This window comes from Macaca nemestrina, chromosome 1 (assembly GCF_043159975.1).
Source record: "Macaca nemestrina isolate mMacNem1 chromosome 1, mMacNem.hap1, whole genome shotgun sequence".
Classification (NCBI taxonomy): domain Eukaryota; kingdom Metazoa; phylum Chordata; class Mammalia; order Primates; family Cercopithecidae; genus Macaca; species Macaca nemestrina.
In genome coordinates, this window is record NC_092125.1 from 208825319 (window position 1) to 208836147 (window position 10829).

A 10829-nucleotide genomic window follows, 5' to 3' on the forward strand; every position below is an offset into this window, starting at 1 on the left:
GAAAATTCCATACATCCAATACCTTTGGTGAATCCCATATACCCAGTACCCTGTTCAACAATCATCAACTCATGGCCAGTCCTGCTTCATCTTTATTTCCATTTACTTTCTTCATGACTCTTATTTTGATGCAAATACTGGATGTGTAATTTCATCTATAAATATTTTAGTATGTATCTCTGAAAGATAAAAACTTAAATGACCACAATACTGTTATCACTGCAATAGATATATTTTTATAAAACTCCAGATAGAAAGATTGCTGTTTTTTCTATATGTTGAATGAAATGCTAAATATCTAATTGGGACATTTTAAATTCAAAGAAATCTGAAGCTCAGAAAATTTCAAATATTGGCTGGGTGCGGTGGCTCATGCCTGTAATCCCAGCGCTTTGGGAAGCTGAGGCAGGTGGATCACTTAAGATCAGGAGTTCGAGACCAGCCTGGCCAACATGGTGAAATCCCATCTCTACTAAAAATACAAAAATTAGCCGGGCGTGGTGGCGGGTGCCTGTAATCCCTGCACTTTGGGAGGCTGAGGCGGGAGAATTGCTTGAACCTAGGAGGCAGAGGTTGCAGTGAGCCGAGATCACGCCACTGTACTCCAGCCTGGGTAACAGAGCAAGACTCTGTCTCAAAAAAAATTCAAATACTTCAACTTTAGTGTTTAAAGGCAGCATAACATATGATGCCACTGGTGATTAATTATTCTCTTTAAATTAACAGCACTTTAGAAAAAATTTCTGTTCTCCCTTTGTTTCCTCTCCTGGCTTTTTTTTTTTTTTTTTTCATATCCACCTGCAACGTGAAAAAGGACATAACAGAAGGTTATTTATTTTTCTGTAGAGATGAGGTCTCACGATGTTGCCCAGGCTGGTCTCGAACTCTTGGGCTCGAGCTGTCTTCCTGCCTTGGCCTCCCCAAAGTGCTGGGATTACAGATGTGAGCCACTGAGCCCAGCTCCTCTCCTGCCATTTCTATGTGCATTTAATCACAGATCTATCACAAAGCCTTGATGCCTCTGAAAATACTTGTGAGTATGTTTCAATCTTTTTATTCCCATTTCCACTACCTTACGTCTTCTTTGATCCTGCATATCACAATAGCCTTAAAAAACACCTTAAAAATATTGTTGAATAGAATATGGCAATGTATTTAAAGGAACAATTCACTGTGACTCAGCAGGGTTTGTTCTAAGAATGCAAGAGTAGTGTGTAGTCTATGAGTTGCCTGGTTTAATTTGTTTTATGAGACAGTCTTGCACTGTTGCCCAGGCTGAAATGCAGTGGCATGATCTCAGTTCACTGCAACCTCCACCTCCCAGGTTCAAGTGATTCTCCTGCCTCAGCCTCCTGAGCAGCTGGGACTATAGGCACGCGCCACCACGCCCGGCTAATTTTTGTATTTTTTTGGTGATTTTTGTATTTGTGCCCGGGGTTTCACCATGTTGGTCAGGCTGGTCTTAACTCCTGACCTTGTGATCTGCCTGCCTCTGCCTAATTTAATTCTTTATTACCAACCAGCACCCAGATTTTTTTGTGAATTTGTTGTAATATTTCCAGGTAAACGCTTGGTTCCCCAGGGCGACTATTATAGGTGGTCAGATGTTATAATTCTGGCTAATAGGACACAAGCTAAATTTATCTTGAGAAACCTTTTCTTTCCTGATATGGGAAGAGGTGGCTACTTCTCCCTTTCTCCTTCCTTCCTCCTTGGATCACATCCAGGAGGCCTGGAGTTGTAGAAGCCCTTTTGTGTCATGAAGTAGCAAGCATGAGGACAAAAGTCAGCATGAAGAGGAGAGTGGAGCAGAGCTTGGTTTGCAGTGCTGAGCCTCTGCACCTAGATGCTCACTTCTTTTACACTTACTTGCTGTTGAATAAATTTATTAGGTTGGTGCAAAAGTAATTACGGTTTTTGCCATTACTTTTTTTTTTTTTTTTTGAGGTGGAGTCTTGCTGTGTCACCCAGGCTGGAGTGCAGTGGCACAATCTCGGGTCACTGCAACCTCCACCTCCCGGGTTCCAGTGATTCTCCTGTTTCAGCCTCCTAAGTAGCTGGGATTACAGGCATCCACCACCACGCCTGGCTAATTTTTGTATTTTTAATAGGGATGGGATTTCGCCATGTTGACCAGGCCTGTCTCAAACGCCTGACCTCAGGTTGTCCGCCAGCCTCAGCCTCCCAAAGTGCTGGGATTACAGGCATGAGCCACCATGCCCAGCCTTTGCCTCTACTTTTAATAGCAGAAACCGCAATTATTTTTGTGCTAGCCTACCCAAGGATGGTTCAATTTCAGGGCAAATGTCAACAAATTAAATGTAAATGATAGCAAACAATAGTTTTTCTCCACTCTAGAAATAAGTACCTAGAAATGGAGAAGGGGGGGAAATAAATAGTCCACTTATAATAGCAACAAAAATGATATTCAGGCACAAATTTAATGAGAAAGCGCAGGATCTATGTAAAGAAGATTATAAAATCTGATTGAGTAAACAAGGCCGGGCACAGTGGCTCACACCTGTAATCCCAGCACGTTGGGAGGCTGACGCGGGTGGATGACCTGAGGTCAGGAGTTTGAGACCAGCCTGGCCAACATGGTGAAACCCTGTATCTACTGAAAATACAAAAATTATCCAGGTGTGGTGACACGCGCCTGTAATCCCAGCTACTCGGGAGGCTGAAGCAGGAGAATCGCTTGAACCCAGAAGGCAGAGGTTGCAGTGAGTTGAGATTGCACCACTGCACTCCAGCCTGGGTGACAGAGTGAGACTCGGTCTCAACAGCAACAACAACAACAAAAAAAACAGAGTAAATAGGAGACTTCTGCATCAAACCAAGATGGACTAACAGAGAATGGGTTTACCTTCCCAGTGGAACAACCAAAAAAACAAAAAACAACAAAAAAGGATGGCATATATGAAACAGCAGTTTTCAAGATACTGGAAATGAGACATGGAAGAAGAGTGACACCCGGGGGAAAGCCAGCTGTGATCACACCAGCTTGCTGTCTTTGGAGAACTTTTAGGCTGTGGTGTGTGGAGAGAACCCAGAGGAGCCCAGTAGACACCCTTAGTTAAGAGCTAGAGCTGAAAGTCTAGAGGAACCAAGGCAAGAGCTCGCAGTACAGAGCACTGGGGAGAAGAGAGCTACAGGGATGTCTTTAGAGGGTCCCCTCAAATACCAGGCAGCGTACTGATCAGCATGGGTATGCAAGGAACTCCGAAAGGCGAGGGAAAGAACCACCTGAAAGGATTAGAGGGGATAGTACCTGGCACTCATGGCCAGGAATAGTGCTTTCCCCACCAGCCAGAATGGAAAAGTTCACAATTCACGGGGCATTGGGTAGAATACTGAGAAGGTTCTTGCCTCAGCAGTGGAAAATAATTAGCCCTAGGCTAAACACTGCTTGAGTCTTGCCCAAAAAATCTTCAAAGACCTGAAAGAATCCAACTGTTTGCAAATAATTTAGCTGCATTCCAGAACAAAGACCAAGAATAATTATAAAGAAACACAGAAACCTTCAGTACCCAAGAACGCCACATTCACAATGCCCAGCATCTCATAAGAGAAAAAGGAAAATAGGACCCATAAGGTGAAGAAAAATCAATCCATCTAACCAAGAACTGACACAAATGTTAGAAGCAAGGAAATTTTTTTTTTTTTTTTTTTTTGAGACGGAGTCTCGCTCTGTCACCCAGGCTGGAGTGCAGTGGCCAGATCTCAGCTCACTGCAAGCTCCGCCTCCCGGGTTCACGCCATTCTCCTGCCTCAGCCTCCCGAGTAGCTGGGACTACAGGCGCCCGCCACCTCGCCCGGCTAAGTTTTTTTTTTTGTATTTTTTAGTAGAGACGGGGTTTCACTGTGTTAGCCAGGATGGTCTCGATCTCCTGACCTCGTGATCCGCCCGTCTCGGCCTCCCAAAGTGCTGGGATTACAGGCTTGAGCCACTGCGCCCGGCAGAAGCAAGGAAATTAAAAGTTATCACTGTACTCCATATGATCGAAAAGTTAAAAAGAGACACGGGATACAAAAAAGACCCACACTGAGATTCTAGACATGAACACCACAATTTCTGAGATAGGAAATATACGGCATGGATTTGACTGCAGATGACATATCACAGAAGAGATTAACGAAGATATAGCACAGAAACCATCCTACGTGAAGCACAGAGAGTAAAAAGAATGAACAAATAGGAACAAAGCCTCCGTGGATCGTGGGATTCTGTACATGTGATCTGGAGTTCCTCAAAGGTAGGAGGGCAGACGCTGCTCCCCGTGGAAGGCTCTGGATCTCAAATCTGATCACTGTTCAAATATGAGCAAATATGAGAGGTATACAAAAGATACATTAGCACCAAGTTGAGGCTTTCTCCTGGGCACTGAATGGGCAAGAGTGAGGAAGAACTGCAAAGGGCCTACTCAGGTGTGCCTACCTGCGAGACACATCTAACCCTTTGGAAAATGCTGTGCCCACAGAATGGAGAGCTTTTATTTCAGTCCTTCCTAACCTATCCATGGGACTGACAAAATTGGGCACCTACACAAGGAAACAAGGCCTATTTGCAGGGAGGTACAGGAGAGTGGTGGAAATGGAAATGGGGGTATTCTCTCTCTCTCTAGGTGGATGTGGCTGGGGACAGGGACGATGTTAGGCCACCCTTGACTCTCACCTGACTGCTGCTGGGTCCTCGTCAGCCATTGCTTATTCCAAGGGAAGAAGGGCGGCTCTGTTCGCCCTCAACTGCAACAGTCCCAGCTAATTCTGCTCTTCTCATGGTGCTCCCCTCTGCCCTGCTCCTGCCCATGAGGGCAGGGTTGCCTCCCCACGGGCCCTTTTTCTCCAAGGTGTGACATCTTGGTGAAGATGCCTTCCTCATTAGCCCACTTATTTTAAAGACCTCTTCAGAGATGTGGGGGCTTTATTACGACTTGACTCAACACGGTTCTCTCACTCGGAGGCGCAGTTGCACAGCTTTCGGCCAGGTGGTGGAGCTGAGCACAACCGAATGGTCTCAACGTTAGAATGGCTTGCAGTAGAGCATCATGTTCTGGGATGACTCTGGAGGGAATGTGCCCCACTGGAATTCTCTTCAGGCCTTGGTGACATGGGGGCGATGATAATACTAACCTCATGGAATTGTTGTTGGGAGTAAGTGGCTAATCCATGGGAAGTGCTTCTCGAGGTGGGCTGGTGCAGAGTCAATGTCCATGAGTGTTGGCGGCTCCTGTGATCATCATCGTGTTCTCCAATAGTTCTCGCTCTTACTCTCTCCTTTCTCCGAAGCACTCCAGTAGCTAATTAAAAGCACAGACTCAGGTGCCAAATGGCCTGGATTCAAATGCCAGCTCTTCCATTTGATGGGTGAAGGATCTTCAGCAACTCGCTCTGTTAGTCCACTTGCGCTGCCATAACAGAATACCACAGACTGAGTGGCTCAAACAACAGAAATTCATGTTTTCACGGTTCTGGAAAACAGGAAGTTCAAGACCAACGTGTGGGCAGGGTTGGTTTCTGGTGAGATCCTTCTCCCTGTCTTGCAGATGGCTGCCTCCTCCCTGTGTCCTCACATGGCCTCTCCTCTGCTTTCACACTCCTGGTGTCTCTTCCTCCTCTTATAAGAACACCAGTCCATGGCCGGGCATGGTGGCTCACGCCTGTAATCCCAGCACTTTGAGAGGCTAAGGTGGACAGATCACGAGGTCAGGAGTTCAAGACCAGCCTGACGAACATCGTGAAACCCTGTCTCTACTAAAAACACAAAAAGTAGCCAGGTGTGGTGGCGGGCACCTGTAATCCCAGTTAACTCATGAGGCTGAGGCAAGAGAATCACTTGAACCTGGGAGGTGGAGGTTGCAGTGAGCTAAGATCACGCCACTGTACTCCAGCCTGAGCGACAGAGGGAGACTCTGTCTCAAAACAACAAGAACAACAACAACAACAACAGTCCTATTAGATTAGGGCTCCACCCTCGTGACCTCACTTGACCTTAATTATTACCTCCTGAAAGTCACTGTTTCCAAATACAGTCACATTGGGGGTTAAAACTTCAACAAATAAATTAGGGGGATACAATTCAGTCCATATTATCAACCAACCACTTTGTGCCTCATTTTCCCCAGATTTAAAACGTGTTATTAATACCTACCTCAGAGGGTTATTGTGAGCATCAGATGAGTGTGACGTGTGCAGACCAGTGCTTGCTTCAAAGTGGGCATGGTATGAGTTGTTATTTTCATTTTTTTATTATTATGTTTTTGAGACAGAGTCTCACTCTGTCACCCAGGCTGGAGTGCAGTGGTGCGATCTCGGCTCACTGCAACCTCTGCCTCCTGGGTTCAAGAGATTCTCCTGCCCCAGCCTCCCGAGTAGCTGGGACTATAGGTACCCACCACCACACCCAGCTAATTTTTTTTTTGTATTTTTAGTAGAGACGGGGTTTCACCATGTTGGCCAGGCTGGTCTTGAGCTTCTGACCTTGTAATCTGCTCGCCTCGGCCTCCCAAAGTGCTGGGATTACAGGCGTGAGCCACTGGGCACGGCGGATTGAGTCATTTTAGTAATAATCGCTTGATCTTAGCCAAAAGGCTGAGAAGCCATATATAGTCATAATACAATCAGTAAGTAGTGTCATCCTCATGGACATTTCCTGCATTCCATCTGCTCTTCTTTCCTCACCTCCAAATCAAGGTAATGCCAAATGGAACTTTCAGAAATCATCAAGGGGGGTAGTATTCCCATGTAACTTGCCCCCCGCTCGTGAAAGTGTTGGTGGTTTTCTCAAGGAGAACTAGCGGAGACTTCTTTCTGCTAATCTGATGGTTTGAAACAATAGGACATCAAGGAGCTTTGAAGCCTGCCTTCCCCAGGATTTCTTCTCCTGCAACACTCGGCCAGGTAGCAGTAGCTAAGTGATGCTCTGCAGTGTACTAGCCTTATTCCCCTGGGGCTCTCGTTATAAGCTCATCACTTATGCAAGATTAATTTTACACGCTCCCTGGTTGGCTTCTCCAGTCTCAAGCAGTTAAGAGTCAAAATCCAGTTTCTGAGAAATGGCAACTCCCTGCAGAACCCAGGGATCTGAGGGCAGGAGGTTCTCCTTGGCTTTTTGCTGGAACAGAAGCAGCACTTCAGGTCAGTTTGTTAAAAACAACAATCCAAAATATCTTTAAAAACTGTTCACATTTTAAGATCAGACGCGGTGGCTCATGCCCGTAATCCTAGCACTTTGGGAGGCGGAGGTGTGTGGATCACTTGAGGTTGGGAGTTTGAGACCAGCCTGGTCAACATGTTGAAACCCCGTCTCTAGTAAAAATACAAAAATTAGCTGGGTCTATTGGCACACGGCTGAAGTCTCAGCTGCTCAGGAGGCTGAGGTGGGAGGATCGCTTAAACCCAGGAGGTGGGGGTTGCAGTGAGCTGGTATTATGCCTCTGTACTCTAGCCTGGGCAACAGAGTGAGGCTCTGTCTCAAAAAAAAAAAAAAAAAGTTCCTTTTAGATGAAGCACCCAGCTTTGGATTCAATCTTGTCCCTGTGGATGGGGTTGTTGGGTTTTTGTTTGGAAACCTACAGGCTGTTGGGAGCTCTACAGGCTGGAGGGACTACAAGAAATTGGGAGATACTGACATCTCCTCTGTCTGGCCCATGAGTGTATGTGAGAGTCAGGGGGCAGATGTGTGTGTTTCTTCAGTTGGAAACGGTCCACTGGGGAGAGATGCAGAGAGAGACGCAGAAAACACCCAGTAATTTCAGAAATACACCCTAAAATGTGTGGAAGGTATTCACCACATATATATAAAGGTTAAATGTAAAACATTTACAATATATCACAATTTCTAGAAAATCCTGTCTTGGCATTTCTCTTTCGCCTGCCTGCCTGCCTTCCTTCCTTCTTTCTCTTTCTTTCTTTCTTTCTTTCTTTCTTTCTTTCTTTTTTTTTTTTTTTGAGACGGAGTCTCGCTCTGTCGCCCAGGCTGGAGTGCAGTGGCGCGATATCGGCTCACTGCAAGCTCCACCTCCCGGGTTCACGCCATTCTCCCGCCTCAGCCTCCGAGTAGCTGAGACTACAGGCGCCCGCCACCACGCCCGGCTAGTTTTTTGTATTTTTAGTAGAGACGGGGTTTCATCATGTTAGCCAGGATGGTCTCGATCTCCTGACCTCGTGATCCACCCGCCTCGGCCTCCCAAAGTGCTGGGATTACAGGCTTGAGCCACCGCGCCCGGCCTTTCTTTCTCTTTCTTTCTTTCTTTCTTTCTTTCTTTCCTTCTTTCTTTCTTTCCTTCTTTCCTTCTTTCTTTCTTTCTTTCTTTCTTTCTTTCTTTCTTTCTTTCTTTCTTTCTTTCTTTCTTTCTTTCTTTCTTTCTTTCTTTCTCTCTTTCTTTCTCTCTCTCTTTCTCTCCTTTCTTTCTTTCTTTCTTTCTCTCTCTCTTTCTTTCTTTCTTTCTCTCTCTCTCTCTCCTTCCTTCCTTCCTTCCTTCCTTCCTTCCTTCCTTCCTTCCTTCCTTCCTTCCTTCCTTCCTTCCTTTCTTTCTTTTTCTTTCTTTCTTTCTCTCTCTCTCTCTCTCTCTCTCTCTCTCTCTCTCTCTCTGAGTTTTTGAGACGGAGTCTTGCTCTGTTGCCCAGGCTGGAGTGCATTGGCCCGATCTTGGCTCACTGCATCCTCCACCTTCTGGGCTCAAGCATTCTCCTGCCTCGGCCTCCTGAGTAGCTGGATTACAGGTATATCCCACCATGCTCGGCTAATTTTTTGTATTTTTAGTAGAGAGAGGAGATGGCCAACATTTCACCATGACAGCTAGGCTGGTCTCGAACTCCTGACTTCAGGTGATCCGCCTGCCTCGGCCTCCCAAATTGCTGGGATTATGGGTGTGAGCCATTTCTCATTCTTATTACTATAGTAGGAATCTTTGAATAAAGACCAGCTTAGTCCTCTCCTACCGCTCAGAAGCCCTTGTGTTTAGTGACAGAGCATTCCCCTTGGGAATCTGGGAAAAATTAAACAGCTCCTCCAAGTGAGCACAGCAAAGGTTTATCACCCTCTTATGGGATTAGAGAAGCATAGTTTCAAAATCAAATCTTTTTTGTGTGTGTTTGAGACAGGATCTCACTCTGTCACTCAGGCTGGAGTTCATTGGCACAATCATGGCTCACCATAACCTTGAACTTCCGGGCGCAAGTGACCCCTCCACTTCATCCTCCTGAGCAGACTGGACTGCAGGCGTGCACCATCATGCTCAGCAAAGTTTTTTCTTTTTTTTTCTTTTTTCTTAGAGACGGGGTCTTCCTGGTCTTGAACTCCTGAGCTCAGGCCATCCTCCACCTGGGCCTCCCAAAGTGCTGGGATTACGGGCTTGAGCCACCTTACCTGGCCCAGTTCTGGGTTTTTTTTTTTTTTTTTGAGATGGAATCTCACTCTGTCACCCAGGCTGGAGTTCAGTGACGCGATATCAGCTCACTGCAACCTCCGTCTCCTGGGTTCAAGCGATTCTCCTGCCTCAGCCTCCCGAGTAGCTGGGATGCCACCACGCCTGGCTAATTTTTATATTTTTAGAAGAGATAGGGTTTCTTCATGTAGGCCAGGGTGGTATCGAACCCCTGACTTCAGGTGATCCGCCTCCTCTAGCCTCCCAAAGTGCTAGGACTATAGGCATTAGCCACTGTGCCTGGCCCCAGTTCTGTATTTTTAAAACCCAAGCAGCAAGCATTCTACCAGAGGTGTTGTTATGGGAGAGCCTTAGGAAGAAAAAGGTATTTTTCCGAGTTATAATATTAATCCATAGTCATTGTATAAAGTTACTTCCTCTGATTTTGAAGAGAGGGATGGAGGGAAGTATGAAGTCTTATTGGTTTATGAAATACTTAAGTATGGGAACCACAGGACTACTTATACCTCTTTTAAAAATACTAAGATAAAAGTTACAAACCATAAACTACACACTCTTGAGTCTATATTTGTTTTACATACTTGTGAATCTGTGCAACCACCAACTAGCTCAAACTGTAGAGGGATCCCTCAGGACATCTTCCCAGTCAAACCATCCCTCAAAGGTAACCATTATTCTGACTCTTTTTTTTTTTTTTTTTTTAAACAGTCTTGCTCTGTTGCCTGGGCTGGAATGTAGTGGTGCAATCTGGGCTCACTGCAACCTCCACCTCCCGGGTTCAAGTGATTCTCCTGCCTCAGCCTCCTGAGTAGCTGGGATTATAGGTGCACACCATCACGCTTGGCTACTTTTTTGTATTTTTAGTAGAGATGGGGTTTTGCCATCTTGGCCAGGCTGGTCTCAAACTCCTGACCTCACGTGATCCATCCACCTTGGCCTCCCAAAGTGCTGGGATTATAGGCATGTGCTACTGCCCCTGGCCCTGACTTCTTTTATAAGCTTTTTTTTTTTTTACTCTTATTTTTCATAGAGATGGGGTCTCAACATGTTGCCCAATGCCATGAACTCCTGGGCTCAAGTGATCCGCCCACCTCAACCTCCTGAGTAGCTGAGACTACAGGCATTTTTTTAAGTGGAAAATTCCAGAAATATGTACTGACTTCTATCACCTTGGATTCGTTTGCCAGTTTTTGAGCTTCCTACGAATGGAATCCTACAGTATTTACTCTTTTGAGTCTGACTTTCTTTTTTTTTTTATTTTTTATTTATTTATTTTTTATTTATTTATTTTTTTTGAGACGGAGTCTTGCTCTGTCGCCCAGGCTGGAGTGCAGTGGCCGGATCTCAGCTCACTGCAAGCTCCGCCTCCCGGGTTCACGCCATTCTCCTGCCTCAGCCTCCCGAGTAGCTGGGACTACAGGCGCCCGCCACCTCGCCCGG